At 40.3% G+C, this 8978-nt stretch overlaps 1 protein-coding gene across 29 annotated transcripts in view; it reads right to left on the reverse strand.

Annotated features, from left to right (window-relative positions):
• Trpm3 (transient receptor potential cation channel subfamily M member 3) overlaps positions 1-8978 on the reverse strand; it is an 859806-nt gene that overhangs the window by 520878 nt on the left and 329950 nt on the right. The window lies entirely within an intron of this gene.

An 8978-nucleotide genomic window follows, 5' to 3' on the forward strand; every position in this document is an offset into this window, starting at 1 on the left:
TTTCAATAGGACAGTACCTATGTTGTTATCTCTAGATACTTGCCAGACACACAGTTAAAGGTAAATCAGGAGAGGTCACACCAGGATTGACAGTGTTCTTCTTCTAATATTACTTTCTTTAGTTCACAATGTAATCCAGCCAAGAACATTATTAAAGGAAATAAGTTCTATTAGCTTACTAAATGAAGGACTACATTCACTCTAACACAATCAATAAATGAGGTAATTTCATTTCTCATTTTTCTTTCAGTAAATATTATTAAAACAGACACCTTGTCTGAACTACTTAGTGTCTTCTTAAGTTCACAGTCATTTTGCACTGCTTTTACTAAGTACTGTACTGGCTATTGATTTAATTCTTTCATCTTTCAATAGGGAACACATAAAGCAAATAACCCCAAGTTTAAAATATTCTTTAATTGTCCCAAAATACCAAGGTACTGAAACTCCATTTCACCTTTTAAGTAGCAACATCATATGCCTCAATCCAGCTCATGACTTCATTTCCTCCATTACCTCCGCAAGCATAGCTCATTTCACACCTACTGTGTCCCAGGTTCTCAAGAAGAACTTTGATGCTGGGGTTGGGTGGAGAGAAGGAACAGTGATTCATTTTATAAACATGCAAAGGAAAGTCTCATCTTGCCTCTTTGGAGAGCCAGGAGATGGCTTTCTGAACTCATTCCGCTCAGCTGAGTTGAGTATTTAAGAATGGACAGAAGTTGGCGAGGAGAAGGTGTGCTTCAGATTTTCCAGGTATGAAAATCACTTGTGCAAAAAGAGCAGCTATAAAGAACTCTACAGTTAGAGCAACATATGAAGTGAGAAAAGTAGAAGAGGCCAGAGGATGGGAGACCTTACTTACTGGATCAAGAAGTTTAGATTTTATCCTACAGTAGGACCTGGAGAACTTCAGACACACACACAGCCTGGCTTCAGCTCTCTCGAATTTTCAAGTGGACCATTCTGGGGGGTGTGGGAAGGAACCATTTCAGGTGGACAAGACTGGAGACAGTTATAGTATTTTGGGCCTAAGAAACAGAGAGGCCAAATTTGGGAACCAGGAATAGACAGAAGGGGGCGGATTGGCGACGGTTAGGAGAAAATCTGGCAGGACTAATTGTCAGATTATGTAAGGATAAAACAAAGCAAGGCATCCTTGGTTTTCTAGGTGGGGTGAGCTGGGTAATGAGTGGCTCTAGAAGCAGAAGGAAACCCAAGGTAAAGAAGGCTCCAGAGGAGCTTGTCTAGTTCAGCAAGGACCACGGGAATAGGCAGAAGTCAGAGCTAGAATCCTTTCCTTCAGGTTTCTCTGTCATCCACCACGAAAGCGTATAGCATCTTAAGCAAAGAAGAATTAGATTGAAGTGCTGGCATCTTTTCTAACCCTGGATGCCACTAATGGATTATACCTCCCCTCTCAGCATGCAAATTAGGTTTTCTGCATGATCCCTTAAGAAACAGGTGTAATAGTCCTCCAGCGCTCTGTGAACACAAGAAATTACAAGATGTGGATGAAGGATGAACCTACGTAGATGTATAGAAAGATGGTAAGCACTCAGGTTTTAATGATAAAATTGGATGCTGAGGTGCAGTCCTGCCAGAGGCATAATTTAATGAGCCAATGTCTCTTCACTGACATGTCATACTTTGAAAGGGAAGAGTTCCAGATTTTATTATGCATAAAATTGCTAGTGAAGTGCAGATTCTCAAGGTCTTCCCAGCATTGCAATCTGGGCAGAATATCCAGAACTGCATCTATGGCAGGCAGTCTTGGAGCTCATTGAGAAATACCCCTTCAAGAGCTCCTTGTATTGAATGGATAGTCTCCTCCTCCCTCTTGCCCTCTCTCCCTGCCATTCCTTCTTCCTTCCCTGCTTCCTCTTGTCTTCCCTGCCTTTCCCCTCTCCCTTTCTTTCCTTTCTTACTACCTTAACTCATCCAGTATCTATTTATAGACAAAGTATTTACAGTCTTAAAAATCTTAAAATTCAATTTTGAAATAACTTTATTTAGCAGAAAAGAAATACAATAGATCAATACCGTCCCCAAACTCGGTATATGTGTCTGAAAATGAAGTAGAGCAGAGCCAACAGTTAGAGTCGAATTCCCAAATGCACTTAAACACAAACTTTATGTGTTATAAAACTTAAAGGTCTCTCTGAATGACCAGAGTCAAATCATATGCTCAGGAAAAAAAGGCAGTTTTGTTTAACTCTACTCTCCTATATATAAAATATTTAATACAAGGCGTCACTTAAAAGTCCATGTTTGGATTTAATTTTAAATCTGAATATGCTTTTTTGAACAGAAGCATGGAGTGTTCTCTTCTGCCCCATGCCTGTCCAGAATCACTGGATGGTTTGGTGACTGTCATGTGGGTCTGGTAGGACCCTGGATCTATGACAGGCAGTCTTGGACCTCATTGAGAAATACCCCTTGCCCCATAGGCATCAGTTATGGTTGCTCTTCTGGCGTGCTACAAATACAACTTCAATCTAAGGGGCATGTGGAATGTGCATCACAATCCTCAAATCCTATGGGGATATAACAGAATATTAATTACTAATATCATCTTTGAGAGCTCTGCGCATAACTATATCTCAAATAAATTCAAGAAGACAGAAAGTGTAAACTTTGATCATATGACTCAGCCATACAAAAGAAAAGACAGAAAAATGATCGTATAAATAAGCAGAAAATTAAAGGAGCGAGGACAAACATCTCTTCAGATTACGATGCTGCATTATCTACAACCCAAAGCAGGGCAGCTGAACTCACTTTATTTCTCTCAGTACATGATATTTCATGATTACATTTTGAAAGCCTGTGAACTGTTTACTTCAAACTCTTTGCTTCCACTGTTGACTAACACAAAATCTGTTCAGCCCAGATGCCAGCACAAGACAGGCTACTGAAGTAAGTTTCTCTCAGTCCCGCTTCCCTCAACATAGGGTCCATTCTTAAAAGGGCTGCCGGCAACAGGCTCACTGGGAGAGCTGGTTAAAATGCAGATCCCTGGGCCCAGAACTGGGTAAACTGCAAATTCTGGAACTTTGCCTAATTACTGAATCAATAACTCTGAGATGAGCCTGGATAGGCTGTTCTTCTGAGTGGCTCACCAGATAATAGTTAAATAGTCTTAAGATTTTATGGGTCTTTCACCATTGATTCATTTGTCTGATTATTCAACACACATTTATTGAATATTTAGGATTAAAAGACATAATCATACCAGATGATGGGAAGGAGGGATGTAATCTAGCTGTCTGGAGTTCTGGGGCCAGCTGAGGTTACACCAATAGCCAGAAGAGGGTAGGCCTGGAAGCCACACTGCAGAGGCAGGAAGTCACCACAAAAGGCAGAGACAGAGCTTGGCAGGAGCATTGCTATGACCCCATGCTTCCCTGAGTGAGGTGGCCCTGGACTTGGACATCCCAACCATTTCCTCTCTCATCCCCATGACCACACATTTCCATTTTTCTGCCCACAATAAAGGAGACAGAACTTTCCGGAGCAACAAGAAGGTTTCTTCCAGCCTCAGAAATTCTCCTCAGGCTGTCTGGGAACATTTCACCAAAAGCCAAGTCATGTGGTATAGGGTGCAGAATGAGTAGAGGCCACCATCTGAAGCACATCAGACAGTCCCCAGGGCTTTCAGTCTGCCACATTCTTCTTCCTTTTACCATTTCTCTCTCACTTTTCTCTTAAAGGAATTGGAGGCTGATATTTATGAGGTGGAAATTCAAATGTTTCTTTATGTGTAGCATTAAAATTCTGTTTAACATCACACCTTCTTTTCCTGAAAACAGTTATTCTTCATATTTACCATCTTTAAGGCTCTTAGAGGTCTTGATTTACAGTCAGGTCCCTCAGCTCACTCATCAAAATTTGTATCATTATAGAAAGAATGAATAGAGATGTGTTTCATTGCTGGCTGGAAGTTAACCGTTGACCACTACTATGGTTCGGTTGAAACCTGACCTTACTAAGCAAAAATCTGGGGTTTGCTTCTTATTCTACCTCTCATAGAAAAAAATTGAATCTTATTTGAGATTGGAAGACTTTTGGAAGTCATCAATTTAAAATATGAATTAAAAATTGGGTGTGGTGGCTCTTGCCTGTAATCCTAACATGTCAAAGTTAAGGTAGGATGATTGTCCCATGTTTGAGGCCAGTGGCAGAGTGAGATCTCCTTTTAAAAACATACAAATAAAAGCACAGGTTGAAATGAACGTCCACATAACTGTTTGCTGAGAACTTGATAGCACTAAGGAGCAGTTTTTTTCTGGAAGGACCACTACCAACTGTACAGTCCACAGCGAATCTCTTTGTTCAGTAAGATTTTGCTTTGCTTCAGGAGCAGTATTATGGACTGGGATAACTTTATAGGGAAATACAGAGCATAAAACTTCAGCACTTATCTCCTAGCAGAATCACTGCTCTTCCAGGTAATTCCCTTTAGCTACCCAGGTAACATTAATTAATTCTAATATATAAAAATCAGAAAGGAGAGAAAAATAGAACAGTATTAACTAAAGCCTTGGGCTGCAAGGAGGGGGCATTATTTAGTGAAATGATACATAGTTATCAATAAGATAGGTGACATCACATTGTACTTAATAATGTAGACATGATGCCACTAGAAGTGTGTACCATTTACTTCAAAGTTCTCTGCTGTGAGGGCTTCAATGGGACCCACAGTCAATGAGATGAGTGAGACAGAGAAGCACATTGTTGACTTCTGTCCTGACTAATCAGAGTCAGCAGGTAATGCTGCATCTTTCTAGCTCACCAAGAGAATCACAAAGTAGTTCTGTCTTTCTTTTTTTTGGGGGACCTTTGTTCTTAGGTCCTGGGGACTTCCATCCAGTCAGATACCAAAGACAGAAACTCAAAGATTACTCTAGCTTTTTTCCCAAGGACACAAATATTCAATACAACAAGCCCCCATTTAATTTACTAGTGTCACTTTGCTTTTACTCAGGTTCTTAGAAATTTTCCAGGTCTCTAATCTCACCATTCATCTTTCATTAATCATGCCTCACCAAGTCTAGATCCTGCAGTCAGAGTCAGTATACAATACTGAATCTGGTAGTCACCTCACTACAAATATTAACTACACCCATCTGTTTTGGGATAATGGTCAAAAGCATTTTTTTTTAGTAGACATGACCCTCTGTCCCTTGGATCTCACTATTATTTCATTTCTGTTTTCTACTAGACTATCCAGTCCTTTCAGCCCAGATATAGTGTGTTCTTCTATTCCCAGGAAGCATGCAGGTCTCACCACAGGGAGTCACCAGGGGATCTATTCAAGCCTGAAATCCTTCATTTTAAAAAGAACTCCATGTTACAAGGAGACTATGTAGCCTCAAGGTCACAGCTGGTTAGAAAGACAATGGAAATTGGACACAGTGGTTAGACTTACCTTTCCCAAATATAATTTAATATATATGTTTAAAAGATTTAAGTCAGATGTGATGTTGCATGTCTTTCATCCCATCGCTAGGGAGGGAGGCTGAGGCAGGTAGATCTCTGTGATTTTGAGGCAAGCCTGGGTGACATAGTGAATTCCAGCTAAAGTCTCTCAAAAAGTAAGAGAGAAAGACAGAGATTTATCTTGTGTGTGTGTGTGTGTGTGTGTGTGTGTGTGTGTGTGTGTGTGTGTGTGTGTATGTATGTGATATCTATGGGTGCTCATAGATGCCAAAAGAAGGCATTGGATCCCCAGGGTCTGGAGTTGGAAGCAGTTGTGAGTCTCCCAATAAGATTATTAGGAACCAAACTCTGGCCCTTTAGAATAGCAGCAAGTGCTCTTCACCACTGATCCCTCCCTTTATCCTATTGTTGACATTGCTCAGTCAAATCATAGCATTGTTCAATATAAAGTATGAAAGTCTTTAGAGTCACACTGATCAGATGCTCTTGATTAACAAATTGACATAAATGTATTTATTCAAAACATCTTACATAGCTCTTCCTTTCACTCCAATGCAACCCATTTTCCAGAAGCCTTCCCTTCAAAAAGTCTGCCAAGACTTCACTTCTAAGAAAACTTTTTGCCCTAAAAATAATCTTCAAACTCAACACAAGTTACCAAAATAAAATCTCCTAAATAAAACAATGGCAGAGACAGACATGACAATGAATATGGAGTATGCTAAGAACATTCTGTCACTGAAACCAAATTCACTTTTTTTGTGTGTGATTAATGGTAGGATGAAGTCTTGAACCACATAAGAATGAAGCAAACTACAGCAGAGGAGAAGTCGCCTGGAAAGGGTCCCATCTGAAAAGGCATCCATTTCAAAGCAGGCTCTGTCTTTTGGCTATCATCACCCTGTGCCTGTCCAGACATTCATTTCCAAGTGCTATTTCCAAATGCAGCTCCAAATGCAGAGTGAGAGTCAGTTGGCATGTTCAAAATTTGCTTTGGGGTGGACAGAACAAACAATGAATTGTTTTCAGGAGGAATGATAAGTGCATTCCAACACTTGCTGAGTTTAATTCATGTGTCAGGCCTGTCTTCTCCACCTGATTCCTTAGCACCCCATTTCTACCAGGCCATGAGGAATTAAACAGAAATTATACATGTAGCCATTTCTGACTATCCATATGGTACTGAAGTTAGCCAACAAACAAACAAACAAACAAATAAACAAACAAACAAATAAAGCACTCCATATGCTTTCATTGGAAAGAATGAGAAGAGAAATCAGCTTGAACCCAGGCTGCAGAATCGGTGAGTGATCTGCATTTAACTAACTCTAATCAGGCCATCATGCCCCACACTGCATTTACTGACAAGTCTCAGGGCATCAGAGAGGGCAAAGTACATCAGGGCAGTGGGAAGAGAAACAAAATTACCTGTTGAATGGGAGAATTGGCTTTGTTAGTTAAGGGTGTCAATAACTCTGGATGTTCAGAAAGCCCATCCATCAAATTAACATGATGGTGTGGGGGGGGCAGGTGGAGTCTGAGGCAAAAGGATGACAGAGAGTAGAAAGCACGCAAAGGACTGCAAGAAAAACCATGACTGAATATTTAATGTTTAGCCTGAGACAAGAAGAACATTTACCAAAGATGCAAATTATTACTCACGAGCTTGCAGTTTTTACATAGAAGATAAAAGCAGTGGAAGAATGCATAGGTACCAAACAAAGCAGAAATGGGGCAACACTAATCCAGAGGGGAAACCCACACCATTGTGGTCATACGGGTGATACGTTTGCTCATATTCAAAAGCAGCTGGATAGTCCAGTGGTAAGCACAGCTGCCTTCCAAAAGAAGTTGGTATTCTGCCTCAATGTTGCCGAAAGGACTTGGCATCACTTTATTTTCCTTGTAAGATTTTGAAATGTGCTTACTATCTGAAGTCTTGTGGGGTGTCTATACTCTCAAATGTACAGATGTCACTTAAAAAGAAAGTCATCTAATAAAATGCATCCCCTCCTTCAGACACTGCAGTCAGTGAAAGGAAGCTCACTAATGCCCTTTATTAGATGAAGTGTTATCAAGCACCACATTAATAAATGGAATAAATGGGAGGGTGGGGTGGGGTGGAAATGCAAACATTAGTCTCCTGGCTGTGGTGTGCATGTGTGCGTGTGCATGTTCAATTTTAAAAAATGACAGAGTTCTTCTAAAAATAAGTAATCTATCTCAAATATAAACTTCTCTCCTGGCTTTGTGATGAGTATATTAATAACAGTTTCTATTTTAAAAATGAACACTAATGAATAATACATTGAGTATTCATTAATAATATATACATATATCTGTTAAGACGAGTTAAAAAGCATCACTTTGGGTTTAAGCCAGTGATTGGCATTAACTGAAAAGGTAGTTATTATTGCACATGGGACCACAGAACTTCACTTTCTCAGTCAGAGTTAATTTGCCAAAACATTCTTTTTCCAGGTCTTGATTGACTACTAAATCTGGAGGGAAATTCACATCCATTTGTTAATTCTCTGGCCTCATTCTTTTTCATGCCCTATTACACAAGTTGCTCCAATACAGCAAAAGCATGCATAAGTGTAGAAATCTCTCCCACTCCCTATGCCCCCAAATACTCTTCCTTCCAAATATTCCTTGGGAAGCAAGTCATTGCCATGACAACCATAAGATGAGGTTTGAAGGGCACTTGGGGGCACACTTTGTGAAAGTTAATACCAGTTTGTGTTTTATAGGGTCAGGGAAACTGAGACAATGGGTCCTATTTGGCAATGAGGCACCACTTAGCTCTTTAGCATTATCTGTCCACATCAAACCTAACCGGAAAGCCACCTTTAAAAAGAGTCAGAGTGATTTATTCAGGGCTGATCCGTCATTCCTCCATTATAGCAAACTCCCTCTATGCTCGCTAGTAATTAAATTAAAAGATCATATATAGCAGGAAAAAGAGAATTAAGGATTTGCCTTATCTGACAAACTTTACTATGAAACATTCAGCTGGGCACACCCCACCCCACCCCAAAGGGTTAGCACGTTTTCTTTTCTAAGCAATAGTTTCCCTCTGCGTCCTCACACTTTGTGTCCTTCCCTGTCAGGCAGGTGATGAAGGTAGATTCCCGAGGACTTGTGAGGACTTTTTCGGTGTCTTTAATACATTTGCTTCCAGAAACAGGAACACTGTGGACACAACTAGCAACTGCAGCTCAGGTGTAGTAAGAATCTTTTGTGTAACTCGGAGCTGGAGAGGCTTCCTTCAATGTATGCGAAACAATACTTTCTCACACGGACTCCAGTCCAAAAACCAAGAGACAGAAATCATCATGCCTTTAAAAAGTCACTATGTGATAGGGGTCATTCTTTCTTTGTCTATACCTGACTGACCACCTAGTCGGGGAGCTTTTAAAATAAGGAGGAGAATCCTTTGTTCTCTCAGGTTCTATTCAAGGGAAAGTGGGTCGAAGGGCTTCCCCAGGGAAAGAAAATGAGCTCTCCAGCCAAATGCAGAAGAAGAAGAGATT

This window comes from Peromyscus californicus, unplaced genomic scaffold, assembly GCF_007827085.1.
Source record: "Peromyscus californicus insignis strain IS unplaced genomic scaffold, ASM782708v3 Scaffold_4__1_contigs__length_199733344, whole genome shotgun sequence".
In the NCBI taxonomy this organism is placed as follows: Eukaryota; Metazoa; Chordata; class Mammalia; order Rodentia; family Cricetidae; genus Peromyscus; species Peromyscus californicus.